At 37.8% G+C, this 11,439-nt stretch overlaps 1 long non-coding RNA gene across 1 annotated transcript in view; it reads left to right on the top strand.

Annotated features, from left to right (window-relative positions):
* LOC107586943 (uncharacterized) overlaps positions 1-11,016 on the top strand; it is an 18,768-nt gene extending 7,752 nt beyond the window's left edge. The window contains exons 2-3 of the long non-coding RNA XR_001609418.1: positions 648-649; positions 10,746-11,016. This is a non-coding gene — a long non-coding RNA (uncharacterized lncRNA). The remainder of the gene's footprint in view (positions 1-647; positions 650-10,745) is intronic.
* The last annotated feature ends 423 nt before the right edge of the window (positions 11,017-11,439 follow it).

Below are 11,439 nucleotides of genomic sequence, written 5' to 3'. Positions count from 1 at the left end.
ACAGAGAGAGTGTGTCTGAACCCCGAACGGTATCAGGAAGGCTACAATGGCATTACTATGGTATTGACTGAAATAATTTACTAAGTAAATATATTATAACACCATAGTATTCTGTGAAATGCCATACCAATAAGTACCACAGTACTACCATGGTATTTTGGACATATACCATGCTACTACCATGATTTTCTTGGAAGTACTATGCAAATACTATGGACTATTAATGCAATTACTGTGGTTTATTCCAAAGTACCAGGGTATTACCTTCCAAGTTTGCCACAATACTGGTTTTGTAGAATAAGTACATGAATGTGGTACCATGGCAAGTGATTTTCCCTGTAGAGACCCTTACAAAAAGTATAGTTGGGGTACAGTGATGTATCAGAGGGTAGTACTATGGTACTTTGAAATATACTATGATATTTTATGATTACCATATTAATTTATTATGTAATACATGGTACTCCAAACACTACCATGGCGCTACTATTATATTAGTGCCACCTTTATAACCTTATGGCACCTTTAGGGACATCTTGAAAATGAAAACCAAATAATACTAAAATATTAGTATTAGTTTCTAAAAATGCCAAAATGTGTTTTTCAGTGTTATGGTAATTATAATTGGCTAAATGTAATAACAATAGAAGTCAATGGGCAGTCCTTATGTAGACAGCTAGATAAATGTGCGTGTGTTTGTGTTAGATTGTGTTCCGGTGCCTCTGGCTGTGCTGAACCGCTGTGAAAATGAAGAACTGCTGTGATAAAATAACCGCTGCCCTTGCGGCTTCTCTCTCTCCCTCGTTTCTTTTCTTTCGCTCCCTCTATAACGCCTACGACAGCATTCTACTCTCGCCTGCTGCACAAACTCTTAAACTGCTTTCTTTCTCCTCTCCTCTCCTCTCCATCTCCTTTATAGCAAACAGGCTGATGCAAATGATTGGGCAAGCTGAGCTCCCCCCATCCCTGGTGTTTGGTTATTGATTGGTTAATGCAGGATGTCCGTTTGAGAGCGACGCCCTCTCTCTCCCTGACCATTTGTCAGCACGCTATCAGCTCTCCACGGAAGACCTGCACATCAGGATGAATGCTAATCAATTCAGAGAAGAAAGAGAGAAGATTGGGGAGGGAGGGGGGGGATTAGAAGAGAGAGAAAGAGATGATATGAGACGAGAGGAGACAAGAGGGTGTCTATCCTAAGGTTCTTAACCCTTCACCCTGTCCTAACGCAACCTGCGTTTCCCTCAGACGTCTGTGTATAGTCTAAATATTGGCGTTTATGCACAAATGTCGATGTTTCTTATATCTGATGGTGCTGTGGAACGTTTATTCCTCAGTCTCACTGTGAAAACACATGCTATAAAGAAAGCAAAAACCATTTTGTCTGAAACTCCAGTTAAAGGGTTGTTTATCATTTTATTGCAAGTCTCTAGTAAGAAATGTGGTCACTAAACAAATCTAGTTGCTTGTATGTTGTAGCATTTGGACCAATCAGACACACAACTTTTTGTTATATTTAACAAATAATATCGAACTCCCCGTCACCTAACCAAATGGCCAATTACGAGGGTCTATGGACCCTTCCCCCGAAATGCACCTAACACCTCAGAAAGGCAGAACAGGCCTCTGGTTCCATGGTAACCAATGCTGATATCACTGGTTTTATGGCCTAAAAGGAATGCAGGGGATAAACTCCCTCATTTTCCTCATAAGAAAGACACATAATGCCCAGAGAAATGGACTGTTCTCTAATTAATTCATAGGAAAACCTTTCTTTGATTGAATACATCTTAGAATTGACAAGACAGTTGACCCTGAGTGGTCAGCTAAATATCTACAGTGGATCTAAAATATGAATAGTTAATTATAACTAGTTATGGTTAATTATTCATATTTCCCCATGAGCTGATTCGCTACATGTTAAAGCTATTAGCAATCAGATATAAATGGACATTAACTATGGTAGACTCTAAAGGCTAATTTCTTTCTTCTCTGAATGGACTTAATAATTCATCTTGTCGTGAATCAGTAACAGTAAAAATAAATAGAAACTGTCTGTATGCGTGTGGATAATGGTTGAGTTGGTTGTAGGAGGCTGCTAGCGTGCTAATCTGACGGCATAGCGCATATAACGTCATGTCCGTTAATCTGGCCTGTGTGTGGATCTAGGTCAGATTCCTTCTACATTATCCCTGGAACAACATCAATCAGAGAGCCAGAGAGACAGGCTGAGAGAGTAAGACAGAAAGCAAGTAAGAGAGGGAGAGAGATAGAAGAGAGAAAGAAAGCTGAGAGAGATAGAAAGACAGAAAAATAGAAAGGAAGAGAGAGAGAGACAGGCATAAACTGACATTATGGAGAAGTTGAGAGACAGACAGGATGAGAAACAAAAAGGGGCAGACAGACTGTGAGATAGACAGGCAAAGGACCGCAAAGTTAAAGAAAGACAGGGAGAGAGGGAAAGTGATAACAAATAAAGCAGAGAGAGACAGACGTGAAATTATATTAATGGAAGAAAAAGACGGGCATAGACTCACAGATGGACAAGCGGAGAGACAGTCTGGACAAGAAACAAAAAGAGGCAGACAGACAGTGAGAGAGACAGGCAAAGAACCACAAAGTGAGAAAAAGTCAGGCGGAGAGGGAGATAGACATAAGAAAAGAAAAGAGACAGACACTGGCACATGGACAAGTGGAGAGGCAGACAGAAAGAAAGAGAGACAGGGAGACAGACAGGCCAAGAACCAGAAAGTGAGAGAAAGACAGGCAGAGAGGGAGAGAGATGGAAGAAAAGAAAAGCTGAGAGAAAGACAGAGAAATAAAAGGAAGAGAGAGACAAACATATACTAACAGATGGACAAGTGGAGAGACAGAACTTGAATTTGACATGTTTAGAGAGAAAAATATAGAGAAACAGAAAGAGAGAGACTGACGGAGACAGACAGGCCATAAGACCACAAAGTGAGAGACAGACAGGCAGAGAGAGATACAGAAAAATAGACTGAAATTGACAGGAAAATGGACAAGCTGAGAGAGAGACACCCTAAGAAACAGAAAGTGACAGACAGAGGCTGAGAAACAGAAAAGTGAGAGAAAGACAGGCAGAGAGGGAGAGAGATGGAAGAAAAGAAAAGCTGAGAGAAAGACAGAGAAATAAAAGGAAGAGAGAGACAAACATATACTAACAGATGGACAAGTGGAGAGACAGAACTTGAATTTGACATGTTTAGAGAGAAAAATATAGAGAAACAGAAAGAGAGAGACTGACGGAGACAGACAGGCCATAAGACCACAAAGTGAGAGACAGACAGGCAGAGAGAGATACAGAAAAATAGACTGAAATTGACAGGCAAAGACTGTACAATGTAAAATGGACAAGCTGAGAGAGAGACACCCTAAGAAACAGAAAGTGACAGACAGAGGCTGAGAAACAGACAGGCAAAGTGAGAGACAGAAAAAGAAATGAAATGAGGCTGGCAGAGACCGACAGTGACAGAAAGAGAGAGACAGACAGGCAGAGCGACAGACAGGCATTTCAAAGCTGCAACAGAGTTCTTTAAACACAAAGACGAAGGTTGCGACAGACGCTTTTTTCCCTCTGCGTCTCCTGGCAGTAGTTAATAGATCGTGTTACGTTGATCTCTCTGGTCGCCGTGGTTACAGCACAATAGTTAATAGCCCATTTGAGTGCACACACATGCTGTTATCAGAGCTCTGTGTGTATGTGTGTGTGAGGGATGGTGAGCATATTTTCCTACGTAATGCTTGCGTAGTTAATGTGCACTTGTCTGTGTGAAAGACAAAGTATGCACGTGTGCAAGTCGCGTGAACTTATGTTCCTGCGTAATTCTTTTTTGAATATAGTGCACAGGTGTGTGTGCTGCTTTTTCTGTTTTGTTTTCTCTCTCATTTGTTATCATGAGCAGCACAAACATACGCGTAGGCCTTCACCATGACAGCGCACGCAAATACGCGCATGGCCCAACAATAGCGAGGGAGCGAACAGAGCAATGGGACAAAATACACATACTAGATGATGACAAACACTGTTGTGCTGCAGAGCAACAAAAGTCAAAACTGTAGTATTATATATAATATCACTACTGACTGATAGTATACACAAATAATATTTAAAAATTTTAATTTAAGTTTTTAATTTTTATATATATATATATATATGATATTTCTCTTCATGCTCTTGGTTTCTCTAGAGATAATTGGTGGGCGTGTTGCCATGGTGCCAAACACACCCACATCTTTGTGTCAGGACCTGGTACTGTTATTACTGTCAACTTTACGCCAACTTTCCTGGTAGCACATTAATATGACGCATATTGACCTGCATTGTGCTGACATGGCATCACTGATCAGATTACACAATATGTTTTCTTCCCATGCAATATCAAAGCTTCATGTACATCTCCAATGTGTTTAATCAAAAAACAGTGAATTCACCATTACAAGTGCAACATCTTAAAATGTGTGATAATGTGTGTTTATTTTTCTAGTTAAAAGAGCCTTTGTACCTTCAAAGGTCTTGTACAGACAAAACACACACTTTATCTACATTGCTGGTAAAGACAGCATACAAATGCTGTTTTTACAGTTAACAAGCTGTTAACTGGCTGTGCAAAACACACACACACACACACACACACACTTAAGTTTGGAATAACAGCATTGCTGCATACAGCTGATGTCATCGCATGCTGTTGTTGCGGGTCCATGCTCGGCTCCAGCAGATCCCTTGTTTACATCACATTACGGTGCATGTGTGTGTTTTTAAGACATTGCAAGAGTCCCAGAGTGTTTACATATGCCTGTTTGTGCAGCTGAGACTTCTAGAAAACAACAGCAGTGCTAATAACAAGCAGTACTGAAGTAGTGAGCAGTTTAGAAGGCTATTCTATAAAACTAGTGTAATTATTAATTACATCTAATAATAATAATAAATATTACATCTAATAATAATAATAAATATTACATAATAATAATAATAATAATAATAGTTGTGATCATAACTGGCTGGTTGTACATTGTTTCACAAACATATGCATATTTATATGTGTATTGATAAATAATTAATAATATTAAAGGATAATACAATAAAATCTTATAATAATAATAATATAATTAAATATATATAATTAATAATAATGAATAATATTAATTATTATTCTATTAATATACTAGTATTGTTTAATAATAATGTATATATTATTATTATCATAATTACAACTACTACGACTACAGTGACAGCTGACTGTACATTATGTCTAATTTATAAATGTTTTCTATAATAATAAAATAATATTACCTAATAATAATAATGTATATATTATTTAGAATAAACTGTTAAGTTAAATTATATAAAAATGTTATACAAATAATTGATCATAAATAATAATGAATAAATATGATTTAAATAATATTCTAATATGATCTAATAATAATTTTAAAATATATTATTAAAATGTATTATTATTTTTATTATTATGATGGCTGACTGTACATTAGGCCTAATTTATAAATGATTTCTATACGCAAAGGTTAATTTCCTACGCACACACATTTATCGGACACATGTGGCCACTGCCGGTTTCCTTATCGAGCATGTAAAGGTCAGTGTGACTGAGCCATTTGCTCTTCAACTGTTCATGGTGTGTTTCGGATCAAAGGCCGTGATACGACTTCAGAAATCGACTACAAAGCAACATTTAATCTATATGTCTGTCTTTCTGTTATGGAAGCCTGTTTCCACCACTGACTAAAAAAATTAAATAAGAAATTTGAGACTATTTACCTCACAATTCTGACTTTCTTCTCACAATTCTGCAATTGCAAGTTATAAAGTCAGAATTGCGAGATATAAACATGTAATTCTGAGAAATAAAGTCATAATTGCATGATATAAACTTGTAATTCTGAGAAATAATCAGAATCAGAAAGAGCTTTATTGCCAAGTATGTTTGCACATACAATGAATTTGTTATAGTGTCACAAGCTTCCAGTACACGGAGACAACAACAACACACAGATAATAAAAATGAGATGTGAATAAAATAAAATACACATGCATAAATATAAACCACAAAAAAAGAATAAATTGTATGTACAGGTGTGGTATAGATGGAATAGGAATAGAATAAATTAAAATAAGTTGTACTAGGGTTTAGGGTGATAAATAATAAAGTCAGAATTGCATGATATAAACTCGCAATTGTGAGTTATAAAGTCGAAATTGTGAGATTTAAACTCGCAAGACTTCTTTCCTCAGAATTGTGATTTTATATCTCAAAATGTTGACTTTTTTCTCAGAATTGCGAGTTTATATCTTGCAATTCTGACTTTATAAGATGCAATTGCGAGTTAAGTCAGAATTGTGAGATATAAACTTGCAATTATGAGAACATATCAGTCTTTTTTTCCATTCAAAATTGGACTATGACTCACAATTGCGAGTTTATATCCCACAATTCTGAGAAAAAAAATTCTGAATTGTGAGATATAAACTTGCAATTATGAGAACATATCAGTCTTTTTTTCCATTCAAAATTGGACTATGACTCACAATTGCGAGTTTATATCCCACAATTCTGAGAAAAAAAAGTCCGAATTCTACATCATGTGTCATTCACCAGTGAGAAAACTTTATAGTACCAGTTAGTAAAAGTACTACAATATCAGGAAGGAAGATTGGGTTGTTGATGTTTGTCTGCCATTCTCGCTCTGTCTTCACAGCATGCGTGAACGCGCCGATAACGTATCCTCTCTGTGCGAACAGGGTGGGCAGAGGTATGCAAATACATATGTTGACAGGCAGGTAGGAAAGCCAATTAAAACGCTCGGACCAAGCGTTTTGATTGGACACACATTTCTTGGTCCTACGCCTTCCACAGAATATATAAATACAGATAAATACATTTAGACCACTTAACTTAATGATTGCTATCGGGATGTGAAGAGACTTTCAACCAGCATAACAAAAAATGTTTCTGAAGACAATCACCTATTGCACCTTTAAGTCGCTTAACCGGCTGCTTTTACAACAAAAACAACTAGAAGCTAATGACACCGGAAGCCCCGCACATTCAAGTTAATGGTCACGCCCATTCTTATACATTAAAAATAAGGTGGATAAATCACCATGGTAACACCATGGTATTCTAAGGGTGTGGTCTATAGGCTACATATTTGTCTCCCTCGCTCTTATATAACCAGCTGTGGTGGGTAAAACTCATATTTTATAACTCCGTTAGAGCGAGCCCTGAGCCCTGGTGCTTTTCTCCCTCTGGGTTTGCGGTCTGGCTCATTCTCTCCGCACTTGCTTCCTTCCCTTGATCCATCACTCATCCCTCCGTCTCTAATCGTCCCTGACTGGACGCGCTGATGTCACACTCTGTTGAGAAGCTCAGCGGCTTTTCTGCAGCCGTGCTGACGGAAAGATTTGTGCGAGGAGCGTGAGACAGAGACGGGGGATTTTTCTCTGACTCACTCTGAGTCTATCCTCTGTGTATAAATAGATCTGACACACTCGGTCCTGCACATGCCGTAGGGAGCACGGCTTGTGTTTACAGGAACGACCTGAAAAAAGAGGCTTGACTTCGGTTTGTCGGTCGTACAAACTGTATTCAAGCTACTGTTTTTATTTACAGGACAATTCGAGAGTTATTAAATGCAACTAAGTGGCTTTGTTTGGTATGAAGGCTGTTTTCAGATCTTGGGTCTGAACATACCGCGCCCGATTTATTTGAAAACATGAAATTTATAATTAACTTGCATTTCAAGTCAGGTGAGCGCTTGCTTAGGGCGACCATACGTGCCATTTTCCCAGGACGCGTCCTGGCCAGGATTTCTATACTGCCTAAAATATCTAGGTTTTGGCTTTGTTTGCTTGTGCAGACCGATCGGTGTATGATATCAAAATACCATACAGACGGTTCCTTATGCTTTCAAAATGCTCTCGAGGTATTTTAATGTCATACACCGATCGGTCTGAGGAAGAGGACTACGGAAGAGGATTAGGGCCAAGCAATAATAAAAAAACGAAGCCATCTCGAGATTAAAGTCATTAAATTTCGAGAAAAAAGCCGAAATAAAAATTTGAGAATAAACTCGTTAAATTAGGCCACGAGAAAAAAAGTTGTTCAATTTCGTGAAAAAAAGTCTAAATAAAATGTTGAGAATAAACTTGTTAAATTACGAGGAAAAAGTCGTTAAATTTTGAGAAAAAAAGTTGTAAAATTTCGAGAGAAAAAAAATCTAGTTAAAATGCGAAGAATAAACACACTTGTGTAAATAGCGTCTGTTTGACACTCTCCGAGAAGAAATGAACCTGAAAAGAGTGTTTATATGCGTTTTAATTCAACATTTTTCTTAAAATGTAACGATATTCTCTCAAAATGTTAACGACTTTATTCTCTAAAAAAAATACAAATACTAACAAATAATATAAATTATATATATATTATATAAAATATATATAAAGAATATTTTTAACGGTTTTTAACGGTAAGTACCAATAATAAATAAATAAATTAGTTAATTAATTAATTTATTTATTATTGGTACTTACCGTTAAAAACCGTTAAGAAATAATTACAGAGCTTAACAAATAATAATTAACAAAAAATATGTTTTTATTGAATTATAAATTAATTCAATCAAAATAATAATAAATAAAAATAAACAAAATTATACATTAAAAAGTTTAACCACCAAAATATATTATTTATTATTATTTCATTTGTTATTATTCATATTTATTAAAAAAAAAGAGCTATAGCCACGTTTAGGTTATCTTTGAATTCTGGACTCCCACTTCCCTAAAAGAGGCACAGTATAGTGCCTTATACGGGGCCTGCATGTGTGTCTGCACCCAAACACCGGGTCAAGGACAAGCATCAAGTTCTAGGCTAGTTTGAAAACATCTATAAACAGAAGTGCTGTTACAAGAACTTCCCAGCAGCCTTAGAGAGCATGAACAGGGCGTGTGGACCGTGTGCATGTGCCTGGATGTCCTCTCTGTTTGCATGTTGTTATTCTTTGTTCATTCAAAGTTGTTGCTCCTGCACAGTTCCTCACTGTAGCCTACAGAAGTAATAACCTTGAATGTTCAGGTTATATTTGAGATGTTTGTGTATAGTTTTAATTTTTGAGACTCAAGTATATCATAGCTTTAAATTTGCGTTCATTTAATTGACATTTTCCCAGATGAAGTGTTGTTGCTGCTTGCTAAAATAAGTTTTGTTTGTGTGTTTACTGTACTGTATGTCTGACTTGAGTGAAAGACAGCTTCTTTGAATGTTGACGGTAAGTTGTTTATTTATAAGTTTGTTGATATCCATTTCAAAAATGTACTTGGAAGGTTGTTTGTACTTAAGAAACGTTATTGTTCGTTATGTTAATGTTGTTGTTTTTAGCTCCGTACACTGAGGAGAACAACATGTGTGATATTTGATGTGTTACCACCTAGTACCAGAGAGGGAGGGTGCCCTGGACTCGGCCACGCCGCTGTTGGAGAACACGATCGAGGATGGTACGCTGTGTTATGTTAAATAAAGTCTAACGCTTGAAAGCTTAACTGTACTGACTGTATTGACCGTCGATTCCTATTTCATGTATATCAGACAATTGTTTACAGTTCTTGCACAAGGTACACATTGTTTAAAATTAGCTTTTTATATTGTAATTTAAACTATCTTTGCCTTGTGTATATACTTTTTGTATATTTTTAGAGTAGGTTTTCGGTTTATATTTTTACCTTTGTATTTGTGTTTTTGCTTAAATAAAAACTATCAAATAAGTGTACCTCCTTACTATATTAAATATTTCATATTTTATGAGCAGGTAATGTACCTCTTGATAAAGACAAATGATTAATGCCATAATGATACAAAAGTTTATTGAAAATTCACTTTACAGAACAGGCTACATGAATAGTTAACTATTCAAGTAACGCATCACAGTTGTTATGCTTACACCAAAAAGATGTCCAACACTTCTGTACTCAGCGCATGTTGCAAGCTTCCACAGTGCGATGTGTACTCTTTTCTTTAGAGGAACACACACGCGGAAGTTTGTGTCCCGGCGTGTAAACTCTGCTGATCACGGACTGGCCGGAGCAAATCGTCACTACCTGCGTCACTGAACTTGCGACATGAGACACAAACAGATCCGCTAGATTTAAATCAGCACAGCCAGCGAAGGATCGAACGCAACTGTTTTGAACGAGCGCACCTTTTTTTAACAACCAAAAAGTGGCTGTTGTTGATAGCAGAGGAGCGGATCCAGCGAGAGCAGCGGAACTGCAGTGGAAACGCAAACCGAGCCGAACCGAGCCGAGTCGTACCACGCAGTGGAAAAGCGGCAACAATCACATCCCACCACTCTGAAGCTCGGTTAAATGTCCAAACAGATGGTCTGTTGCGGCGACTTTAAGCAACTGTTTTGAACGAGCGCACCTTTTTTTAACAACCAAAAAGTGGCTGTTGTTGATAGCAGAGGAGCGGATCCAGCGAGAGCAGCGGAACTGCAGTGGAAACGCAAACCGAGCCGAACCGAGCCGAGTCGTACCACGCAGTGGAAAAGCGGCAACAATCACATCCCACCACTCTGAAGCTCGGTTAAATGTCCAAACAGATGGTCTGTTGCGGCGACTTTAATTTTGCGAAATGTGGAAGCTCTGTAATACGCATTTTAATATGTTATACTGGCAGTTAAGTTCATTATTTGCTTTGCGACAGAGATAAAAGTTAGCTAGTTATGTGCTTTTAGATGCTTACCCTTGCACGCCGTCGAGCAAACCAAGTGTTGTCATATTGTATTTTTTAGCTGTTTTGTTTGGCTGCCATCAGCCTCTTTTGAAACAGACTCATTCGTCTTGCAGTTAAAAACATCCACATGCCGAGAATGAAGAACACCATTCCATCGATATGCTCCATTGTTGTGTGTTAGTTTGTGGCAGGTTTACGATGATCAGACGGCAGTAGAGGCGGCGCAACTATAACGACATGTGAATAATGCCACCCACTCTAAAGCGGTACTAAACTGCAGTGGAAACGCAAACCGAGCCGAGCCGTGCCGTGCCGTGCCGTGCCGTACCGAGCCGTACCATGCAGTGGAAAAGCGCCATAAAAAAGTACCAGGTACTGTACCCAGTGGAAAACCCCCCAAAAGTGAACCGTACCATGCAGTGGAAAAGCGGCTTTAGAGCAAGACTTGTGAAATTCAAGCTTTATTATGGACCATGTGCATGTCTCTTTTAAGACAAAAATCATGTAGAATGAGTAATGTCCCACAGACGCCGAGTAACAAAACAGGTGGTTTTAAAAACCAAGAGAGTCTGCCAAGACTGTAAAGGGTATGTGCTGGCCAGTCCACTGCGGTTTCTGGCCAAGCTATCGTTTATTAGCTTGCACATGTTGCCTTATTTTAACG

Source organism: Sinocyclocheilus grahami, unplaced genomic scaffold (genome assembly GCF_001515645.1).
Source record: "Sinocyclocheilus grahami isolate Dianchi unplaced genomic scaffold, SAMN03320097.WGS_v1.1 scaffold87.1, whole genome shotgun sequence".
In the NCBI taxonomy this organism is placed as follows: domain Eukaryota; kingdom Metazoa; phylum Chordata; class Actinopteri; order Cypriniformes; family Cyprinidae; genus Sinocyclocheilus; species Sinocyclocheilus grahami.
The sequence above is the reverse complement of the archived record's forward strand: the minus strand, read 5'-3'. Positions and strand labels throughout refer to the sequence as shown.